Source organism: Suricata suricatta, chromosome X, assembly GCF_006229205.1.
Source record: "Suricata suricatta isolate VVHF042 chromosome X, meerkat_22Aug2017_6uvM2_HiC, whole genome shotgun sequence".
NCBI lineage: Eukaryota > Metazoa > Chordata > Mammalia > Carnivora > Herpestidae > Suricata > Suricata suricatta.
In genome coordinates this window covers 49,477,110-49,488,132 of record NC_043717.1, presented here as the reverse complement: position 1 = coordinate 49,488,132, position 11,023 = coordinate 49,477,110, and the positions used below count along the sequence as shown (strand labels likewise).

Here is an 11,023-nt window from a genome sequence, read left to right as displayed (position 1 = left end):
TTGACAGAATATTCAGAATAGGTCTCTTAGGTCCATTTGGTCTTATAGTGTTCTTCAAATCCATTGTTTCCTTATTGATTCTCTGCCTGGATGATCTATCTTTTATTTAGAATAGGGTATTATATTCCCCAATTATTATTGCCTTACTGTTTATATCACCTTTTAGCTCTATTAGTTTATATATCAGGTGCTCCAATGTTGGTCACATATATATTTATAATTGTTATATACTGATGTATTGACCCCTTTATCAATATATACTGAACATGTCTCATTTAAAATTTTTAGTTTAAATTCCATTTTGTCTATGTAAGTATAGTTACCACTGCTTTTTTGTTTTTATTTTTGCCATTTGCTTGAGATATCCTTTTTTATCCCTTCACTCTCAGTCTAATAGTATCTTTAAGACTGAAGTAAGTCTCTTGTTGGCAGCATATTGTTGGATCTTCTTTTTAATTCATTCAGTCATTCTATGTCTTTTAATGGGAGAATGTAAGCCATTTATATTTAAAGTAATTATTGATAGGTAAGTACCTACTCTGGCCATTATGTTACTTGTTTTCTAGTTGCTGTGAGGATCCTTGTTTCTTATCCTGCACTCTTACTTTTGTTTTATTTTGATTTGATGTCTTTTGGCACCACTATGAACGACCTCTTTATTGTGTTCCTTTGTATCAAATACCGGGTTTTCCCATTATCACTATGACTTGTACGTGAAATATCTTGAACTTTTACCATCCTGTTTTAAACTCATAACATCAATAGAATTATTTATTTTCACCTTTATATTTTAGTTGCTACTCTTACAATTTACATGTTTTTGTTGTTTGTTTAAATTTAACTTAGTTAACATATAGTGTAGTATTGATTTCAGGAATAGAATTTAGTGATTCATCACTTAGATAGAACATCCACTGCTCATCCCAACAAGTGCTTTACTTAATGCCCATCACCCATTTAGTCCATCCTGCCACCCACTACCCCTTCAGCAACCCTCAGTTTGTTCTCTAAAGTTAAGAGTCTGTTGTTTTCTTATTTCTTATTTTTCATCTTCATTATTTTCCATTTTTTGGTTATTTCCATTATTTTGACCTAGAGGTCACTTATTTGTTCTTTTGCTTCTTCCAGCCTGCTGTTCATTGCATCAAGCATGTTTCCAATCTTATTTATTGCATTCTTCATCTCTGATTCTTTTTCAACTCTTTTATCTCTGTGGTAAGGGTCTCACTGATGTCTTTTATTCATTTCTCAAGCCCAGGGAGTATCCTTATGATTGTTGCTTTAAATTATCCATCAGACATGTTACTTATATTGGTTTTGCTTAGATCTCTGGCCAAGGCCTTGCTTTGTTCTTTCATTTAGGATAAATTCTTCCATCTTTGCATTTTGTCTAAGTATCTGCCTTCCTCTCTGTGTTAGAAAAGCCTGTTTCCTGCTTCTGAAAGTAATGGCTTTATGAAGAGGTCATGTAGTGTCTGTTGTGTGTGTTGCAGGCACTCTGTTGTGTTTTACATGCTCTATCCTTCAGGCATCTTTCCTTGCCGGTAGTGGGCAGTGTTTGGTCCTTGGTCTGAATGTGGTTTTAACTACCTGTGCTCTGCTCTTCTTGTGAAATGAGACCCCATACTTCTTCCAGTAGAACTTAAGCCCTAAAGAAATTTCTGATTGGGAGATGTGTGAGCAGGGGTTTGTGCTGGTCTTCTGGGCAAGAGACCCACTGAGGTCTGACCCACTAAAAAGGGCGATTCCACCAGAGTGCAGGAATTTGGGGCCTATGTCTGCAGTGTGCTGCTTCCAGCAGGTGGTTCTGTGTTTATGCTGAGGGATGGAGGGAAATGGCACCTGCCAACTCCTTTTCTTTCCTAGAGGTATTTTTTTTAATTTTTTTTAAATGTTTTTATTTATTTTTGATACAGAGAGAGACAGAGTATGAGAGGGGGAGGGGCAGAGAGAGAAGGAGACACAGAACCGGAAGCAGGCTCCAGGCTCTGAGCTAGTCGTCAGCACAGAGCCTAACGCAGGGCTCGAACCCACAAACGTGAGATCTGACCTGAGCCGAAGCCGGAGGCTTAACCAACTGAGCCACCCAGGCGCCCCTCCTAGAGGTATTTCAGTGAAAACTGCCTCTCAGTGATAGGTTCCAGAGCAAATAACTCTCCCTGTGTGCCCCAGGCATTGCTCGATTGCTGTTTCCATGCCGTCTGCCCCCTGGTTTGTTTGCCCATCTTCTTTTTAAGAGCAGGGCAGTGTCCAGAGGGCACTATCCTAGCCAAGCCTGCTGACCTATAAATCTCGGCTTGAAGCCCTGCTGGTTGCAAAGAGCTCAAGAAATTCACTCCTCTCATTTTCCCAGCCAGTGGCTTTGGGGAAACTGTCTTCTTGTGTGTTCCCCTGTGTGCTCTTCTATTTTTGGTCCTTTTCTGTTAACATGGCTCTCCCCCCTCCATAGCACCCATGATCAGTTTCCCCTAAACCACATCTTCACACATCCTACCTTCTCCAATGTGGCCTTTTTTTCCCCCTTTAGTTGTGGAATTTGCTCTGTCAGTCTTCAGGTAAATTTGTAGTATATTTAGGATTATTTGATAGTTGTATTGTTTTGTTTGTGGGACCCTCATCAGGTAGAACCCTCCTACTCTGCCACCATCTTCAAGGCCACTAGTTTGCTTTGCAAATGGGGTAAGCCATGAGCTGTGGTCTCTTTTTAAGTGCTACTATATATAGTGTTGTTGAATGGGCTACGCAACTGTGTGCTCTGGTTAGGTTTCCTGGTCGGATGGGCTGAGGGCTGTATTCAGTGATAAGCAGGGCTATGAATTAGATTCCCTGCCTTGGCACAGCAGAAGCACCTCTAAAGGCAATAAAACTCTTTGTTGTCTTAAGCCAACTTATATCCCAATTCCCTGTTAGAACAAGGCCACTGTCTTTCCTCTGAAAACTATTGGCTTTGCCTACGTCTTGGCTCAAGTACCGCCAAGCCACACAGCTTCCAGTTGTCTCCAGCTTTTCTGGTCAGATGAGACCAGAAGACACTCTTCACAGCAAGTGGGGGCCTAGGTCTCAGCTCCTTTACCTGGCTGGGAGTAGGGGAACTCCAGTCTGCTCTCAATTTCCCAGTTTCTTGGATTGGAAGGAGCTAGGAGCTACCCTCAGCTTTGGCTATGAATTAATCCATAAATGCTCTATGCCCAGTACTGGCTTTGCTCTGGGGGTGATCAGTTCTGCTTGCCTACCTCTCACTCAATTACCACTGGGCCAGCACAGCTTCCAGGATTTGTTGCCAGCCCTTTTGGTTGGATGGAGCTGGGAGACCTTCTACAGTAGGTGGATCTGTGATTCAGTTCCTTGCCTCAGTATAGGTAACATGGGTAATATGGCCAGCATATCTCATTTGAGGATCAGAATCAGGAACATCAGCACCCCATCATGTTCCCTAGTCAGAGTGTGCCCCCAACTTGGCTTTGCAGATGAGCAAATCTGCTAGTTGGGACTACATGGGCATTGTAGGTATGAATTTGGTCTGCCAAGATCCATGTGCTAGTTGTTGCAAGCTTCTCCCTTCTCCATCAGATTTCCAGTGGTTGAGCCCCATACAGTTCTCTACAATTTCCATGGTGTGAGAACAGAGCAGGGGCTGATTGCCTCCCCTGGGTTACCTTGTCCCATTGGAGTAACCAGACACTCAGGAGAGACCTCTCCACATGGTATTGTGCTGGCCTGGAGGCAGAGCAATGTCCTCAACATGTAGCTACTTCTCTTGCCCTTCTAATTCCATCTGTCTTAGTTTCTGTGGAACAGGGAGGTGCTTCAGCCTCACCCCTACGTTCTAGGATTCTCTCAGTGGTGTCCTGTTCTTGAATAGTTGTTAGTTGTTCTTCTTATGAGGGGGAGCAAGGTTAGAAGTAACCTATGCCATCATCTTGGTGATATCATTCCCCTGAAGCATTTTTGAATCTTCAAAATCTAGCAAATGTAACAGTCAACCAGCTTGTTGAGTGTGTAACATTTAAACATTCATGTATCTATCTAACCACTCATTCTTCATTTTCACCTTACAAGAGGTTTCTCTACTTTCTCCAAAGCTAATCTACCAACTATATTCAGAATGACAGTATTTTTCATCACCTTTGGGTACTCACTTAATAAACCCTTTTCCTTGGAGCCTATCACTCTTTCTTATGACACCTCCTTTTTTCACTGTCACGTATGTACAATATGTACTGTACATATGTACTGTTACATATGTACACTGACAACGTGTTAGTGATTTTTTTTTGCATTATGGCCCTTTCAGCTACTCTACTGTGTTAGGTTATATAAAGAGCAGTGGACTAGAAGTGAAAGAAATTAAGTTTTATTCTGGTTCCTTCCATTAGCATTGGGTAGGAATCTTCCCTCTCTGGCCCTCAGCTTTTCAATGGTAAAATGAGCAAATGGGATCAATTATCTCTAAGATTCCTTTCATCTATAATATTCTGTGCTTGATATGACTCTACAAATAAGACACCAATACTCAGCGCCTTTTCTAATAACTTTGGAAACCTTAAAAAAAAAAAGGAATGGCTTTTGTATCCACTTATCTATTGCCACTATAATGCTGCATATCAAACCACTCAAAATCCAGTAGATTAAAATGAAGTATTTATTTAGTTCTTGAATCTGCAGATTGACAACTTAGGTTGGGTACAGCTGGAAAGTTCTTTTAGTCTTACAATGCTCACTTATTTGTCTGACAGTCAATTGCTGCTGGGTAATCTAGAATAGCTATGGCTGGGATAACTGGGCTATGTTCTGTATGTCCAGCAGGCTAATTTATGCATTTTCTCACAGATATGGCAGAGAAATGACAAATATATACACACAAAGCCTCAGGTTTCAGGGTCAGAACTGGCACATCATTACTTTTGCCAGATTTTATTACGCAAAGCAAGCTATGAGGACCACCGAAAAAGAAGTGGGGAATAGGTTCTGCCTTTTACTGAGATGGACTCCAAAGTAACATGGCAAAGGGCAGGGCTTCAGAAAGGGGTAAAACATTCAGACACTAAAGCAATCAAATTACCATAGCCTTCTAGCCAAATATATTTTCTCACTTCTTATTTCTCATCATGTTCCCACACTCAGCATGTAATAACTATTTACTGCCTATTTTTCTTAACTAGTTCAACACATTTCCTGAACACCTACTTTGCACAAGACACTCATTTTTAGGCTTTCAGAGTATAAAACTTTCTGTAAGGGTAGCATAGCATAGCAGGAAGGGCATAGACTTTTGAGTTAAGATGGAGCTGTGTTCACATTCTAACTTTGCCACTTACTGAATCTAAACTGCTTCCTCCTCTGTAAAAGTGAAGCAAACTCTCTCAAAAAGTTAGTGTAATATGAAGGTAGCATGTAGAAATCTGTGGCACATAAGTAATAGTTTCATTTCTTCCTTTTCCTCATCTTTCTGATTCTTAATAAGTCCTTCCCTTTAGCAACTACACTTGTCAACAAGACTGAAACAATACATTCAACATGCATCATATCTGCAAGATCAAATTTACATTCCTAGGTATGATTTTCTCTACAATTCAGACTTGTATTTCCAGTTGTCTTTAGGATATGATCACTTTGATGGCCGAACTCAGTACCTCCACAACTATTCTAAAACACACACCATTCTTCCAGGCCCATGGTTAGAAATATATTGACATTCCTTTCTTCTTTATACCACTGGCAATACAAATTTTCAATGTCATTTATTCCATTAAAGTAACTTTCTTCAAAATATTCCCGATTCAGAACTTGTTAAAACATCCTATTTCCTACCACAGTAAGACCTATTCACAATTTCCTGCTTTTCAATATCTACCCTCATCTTACCAACCAACTTTATTTTCCAAAGTCAGTTGAATTCACTTCAGTATGTGAGCTATCATTAGAAAAGGGTCAATATTAACATGAAAAACAACTTTCTAACTGTCTTCTTGAGACCAGCTTTATAATTCAAGGCCTATCACTTCACTTATCTGAGCCCATTTCCTTAGGTATAAGCTTAGAAGCTTTACCTACCTTGCAAAGTGAAATAAAAGCAGCTAGAAAAATTTCACAAAGAATTATGATTATATACAGGACAATGTGACACATTTGCACATGTGCACACAGATGACTTTAGACTTGGCCTGCTCCCTTACCTTTTTAATAAGTACTCTCTACCATCTGGAATGCCACCCCCCATCTTGGATGATACAAATTCTCCCCAATACTTCACAGATGTACTCCTGTTCTTACTGCCCATTCTGAGATCTTATGTGGTATCAAACGTAAGAACTACAATGCATTTCAACTATTAGTGTATAGGGATGGTGAGTTTAGTTTCTCCAAGTAGACTGCAAACTGAAAGCAGAAACAGGTATAGTTGCCAGCAGATGTGTGAAAACCCAGTTTCTCACCATGTTATTAAGATACCTGATTGATGTGGCTTAGTTTAATTGGATAGGTATGAGGGCAAATATAGAAGACTGTGGAGTCATAAAACTGGAGTTTGAACCCTAGTTGTGCTGTGACTTTAGGAAATTTATGTAACCTCCTCAAATTCCCAGGTTCCAAAACATTAAGGATAATATCACTAACCTCAAAAGGGTGCTGTGATTAGAAATACTGGTTATAAAGTAGCTAATATAACATCTGGTATATATTATTTGCTCAGTAAATGTGATTTCTCTTACTAACTTGCTGCCTGTACAATCCTACACAGCATTCAATATTGTCTGATGACAATATATTACATGTGAAAATAGTATGCAGCAAATATCTCTGCATCTTTCAGCACAAGAGGCACATACAAAAATCTCCTTTTCCAGTGTTTTTATTTGCACATTTAACATTCACAAATCCTTTTACAGATTATTTCCACAGGTTCATTATTTATAGGAAAGATCAGGATTAAAATGGAGTATTGAAGAGGACCAAGAAATTATCAGCAGTGATGGCATATAGTTAAAAAGGTTCTGAAATAAACACAGTGAACAAGAGCAGCATGTGGCCATGTCCTACAAGGCAGAACCACTGACTTCATTAAGGCAATGCTCTTACTGTTATTTCCACCACCTAGTTTAACCCAAATAAAAAAGGATTTTATTCTCACAGTACTGCTTTCTGAAGTCTTAGAAATATAAATGGTACTATAGGTGACTAGATGCATCCCTGTACTATAAACACCTGAATAAACAAGTTAAATTTTGATGCATTAACCATCCCTGTGGGAGAAGTAAAATGAAAGAGGGAGGGGCACCTGGGTGGCTCAGTAGGTTGGGAGTCCGACTTTGGCTCAGGTCATGATCTCACACTTTGTGAGTTTGAGCCCCAAATCACGCTCTGTGCTGACAGTTCAGAGCCTGGAGCCTGCTTGGGATTCTGTGTCTCCCTCTCTCTGTGCCCCTCCCCCACTCACACTCTGTCTCTTTCTCCTCTCTCACACAAAAATTTTTTAAAAAACACTAAAAAGCTTAAAAAAAAATAGGCAGAAGTCCGTTTGGCTCTTAAGACTTTGGGGACTGAGGGGAGGGGTTTGTGTGTGTCTGTTGGTGGAGAGAAGAGACAAAAGGGATTCAAAGTAGGGGGTGGTGGCAAACCTACCTCTTACCAATGTACAACTGCTCTTGTGTTTTTCTCAGATGCTAATATAGTGTTCTATTACTCAGGGGGGAAAATGAGTTATCTATCTCCATTCAGTAGTAGGGTATAATGGCTAATGACAGGAAGCAGAGTCTGGGAAAAGGGTATATTCATTTCATGTACATAAAAATGCAGCTCAAAACTGTATCCTACTATGTTCCCATCTATGGTGTTTTCCTATTGTTAAATTTTTTTTAATGTTTATTTATTTTTGAGAGACAGAGCATGAACGGGGAGGGGCAGTGAGAGACGGGGACACAGAATCGAAAGCAGGCTCCAGGGTCTGAGCTGTCAGCACTGAGCCTGACATAGGGCTCGAACTCACGAGCCGTGAGATCATGACCTGAGCCGAAGTCTGACACTTAACCAACTGAGCCACTCAGGCACTGCAGTTGTTTTCCTATTTTAAATCAATTTATATAACCTTTCTGTGACTCAATTTTCTATTTGTAAAATGGGAACCATAGCATTTTATGTTAAGGATTAAAGGAGATACATAAAATACACTTACAGACAGTGCCTGGCCAAATCCACAGAGACATAAAGTGGGACTGGTGGTTGCCAGAGGCTGGGGAGAAGGCAGAGAGGAAGTGACTGCTACTGGATATGAGACTTTACTGTGAAGTGATGAAAATGTTCTAATTTTTTTTATGTTTTTTATTTATTTTTTGAGAGAGACAGTGTGAGCAGGGGAGGGATAGAGAAAAAGAGAGAGACAGAATCTGAAGACAGGCACCAGGCTCTAAGCTGTCAGCACAGAGCCCAAAGCAGTGCTCGAACCCATGAACTGCGAGATCATGACCTGAGCCGAAGTCGGACACTCGACCGACTGAACCACCCAGGTACCCAATGATGAAAATGTTCTAGAATGAGAGGGGTGATAATTACACAATTATGTGAAAATAATGAAAAATCACTGAATTGTGTATCATGTTAAGAGGGTGAATTTTATGGTAAAGTATGTCTCAATAAAGCCGTTATAAAAAATTCTTAAAAAACAATATTGCCTGACACAATGTAAGTGCCCAATAGATGTTAACCATTATTAGTAGTAATATTACTGTCATTATTATTATTTGGCCATCCTATGGCCTGAGTAAGTCACTAGAAATTCTTTATTTTTAATAAAAGCCCACAGAATCTAGAAAAGTATTTCTAATTTACATATATTAATTAACATTCACACATTTATTTCTATCCAAATTGTCTCAGAAATTAACAGTCTAATAAAGAATAACAATGTCAGCATTTTACTCTGGAATAAAACATCTGCATGCAATGGATGTCTGATCATATCATGATAGATTTAGATAAATTTCAATGACTTGATATTACACAAAGATTTGAAATGACAGGAGATTTTCAATTTCATCTCCAGGAATAAAGAGGAAGTCCAGGTGCAGTAAGTAGTTAGATTATAAGAAGTACACAATTATATCTTCAAATAAAGCCTTGCTATAACCATATTATCACATCTGGGGGATACTTTATAAAAAGACAAATATAATAAACAGCTAAATGCTTACTAATCCCATGCTCTGTGACAAAACCACCTTACCCAACAAAAGAAAAACCCCATCACAATAAAAAGATCCAACTGAATTCATGTAATAAGTCTCTTAAGAGGCAAAAGACTTGACAATTAATGGTATGGTTGACATTTATGACTACATGGCACATTCAAATATATTTGCATCAGTTGAGTTTTTATAATCTGAACAGCGATTAAATCCAGTCTTGACCTTTCCTATTGCTAAAGAATATGACAGTGGAGGTTCAATCTCAGAAGGAGCAGCAAATGATAAGCCACGATAGTAGTGATGCACCACACTCCATCAATGATGCACCACATTTGGTAATGATGCTCACATCATTGAAACTTGAGTTTCATCTAAAGCATGAAACTTCTCAATTCTTGGAACGGGGTTTCCTTTGTTAAAACTCCCCTTCTCTTCTAGTCTTTCGTTTTACAATTGGCCATGTGTCTTTGCAGCAAATCAGGGAAAGCTGTGTTGAGGGTTACAACTTCCATAATCAGGCCTTCTGCCACAGAAAGCAATGCACTTTTTTGCGTATATTAAGAAAATATAATTTATGCCATAAAACTGACCATTCATTTTCAGAAAGATAATCTCCATTTTACCCACCTTCATTTAAATCAAATAAAACCATTCGTCAAGTCACCAAAGATCAACAGGTTAATACACAGAACAAGTTGCCTTAACATGCAATATGTATAACCCCCTCCCCCAGCACACACAACCCCCAACTCCAGTTGTGGCTTTAAAAATTTCTGACCAAAATATTTAGCCTGAGTAAAATTCAGTAGACAATTCCCTTTCGAGAAATATGATTATTTCTTTAACTTTACATTATAACCATTGGGACAGAGTATGAAATAACTTTGGAAGAGAGATGTTTTTCATAAGAAGTTAGAAAATTTCAGACAATCGCTTCTCGGCCTTTTGGCTAAGATCAAGTGTAGAAAATTTCAGACATAGGAAATGGATGATACTTTTGGAAAAATCAGAACCAGTTTGAAAATATTTTCTTTACCACTTCAAGACTCTTAACATTGGCTTTGTGCTCACAGGGTTTATTTTAAAATTTAGAGGGGAAACTGAAATAAAGATATAACCAAAAAATTGCTGGGACAGAGGGGACCAACTTTGTAATGCTCTGTAATTTAATATCACTTTAAGAACACATTTGTCGTATTATTGTTCTTGGTTAAGCTGAGAACAGACAAAATATGTTTTTAAAATTATGTATCTATGTGTACATAGTCTTTTAGATATAAAATGAATATTTAAATTCTGTGATAAAGAAAAAATGTGGAGTAAATGCCTATCTTTATAAGTAACTGTATATATAATGGATGTTGTCTGCCTGACTCCTAATCTTGTCTATTAAGTTCTTCGATGTGCAATTTATTAGAAGGCAGTAACTCATATTACCTTAAAGGAGCCAAGTTTAGCATAGAATCAGCCATTGCAGATACTCTGCTCCCTGAAAATCCTTCACACTTGTGTGTATAAATAGCTGACAATACAAGCAAGTGCACATGTGCAAAAAAAGTACTTGTCTAAAGAAGAGATAATTAGTTTTACAAATAGAGTCTAAAACTAAGAAAATAAATTGCTATTCCCCAACCAGAGAAGCACCATCTATGAAAAGATGGCTACGCCCACTATGAAAAGGTGGCAGCTGTAAACCCAACTCATCCTACGTCATGTTCTAAGCATCTAGCTGTTCTGCGAACCAGCTAGCAGAACGCTGAATCCCTCCATGTTCACATGGTTAAGTGCAGGCTTCTGATGTAGCTTTACTTTCCAGTTAGAGACCAGACTACACAGAATAATTC

General features: G+C 38.7%; 1 pseudogene; it reads left to right on the top strand.

Moving 5' to 3' along the window:
• Positions 1 to 10,108: 10,108 nt before the first annotated feature.
• On the top strand, positions 10,109 to 10,263 carry LOC115284412 (annotated as a pseudogene).
• The last annotated feature ends 760 nt before the right edge of the window (positions 10,264 to 11,023 follow it).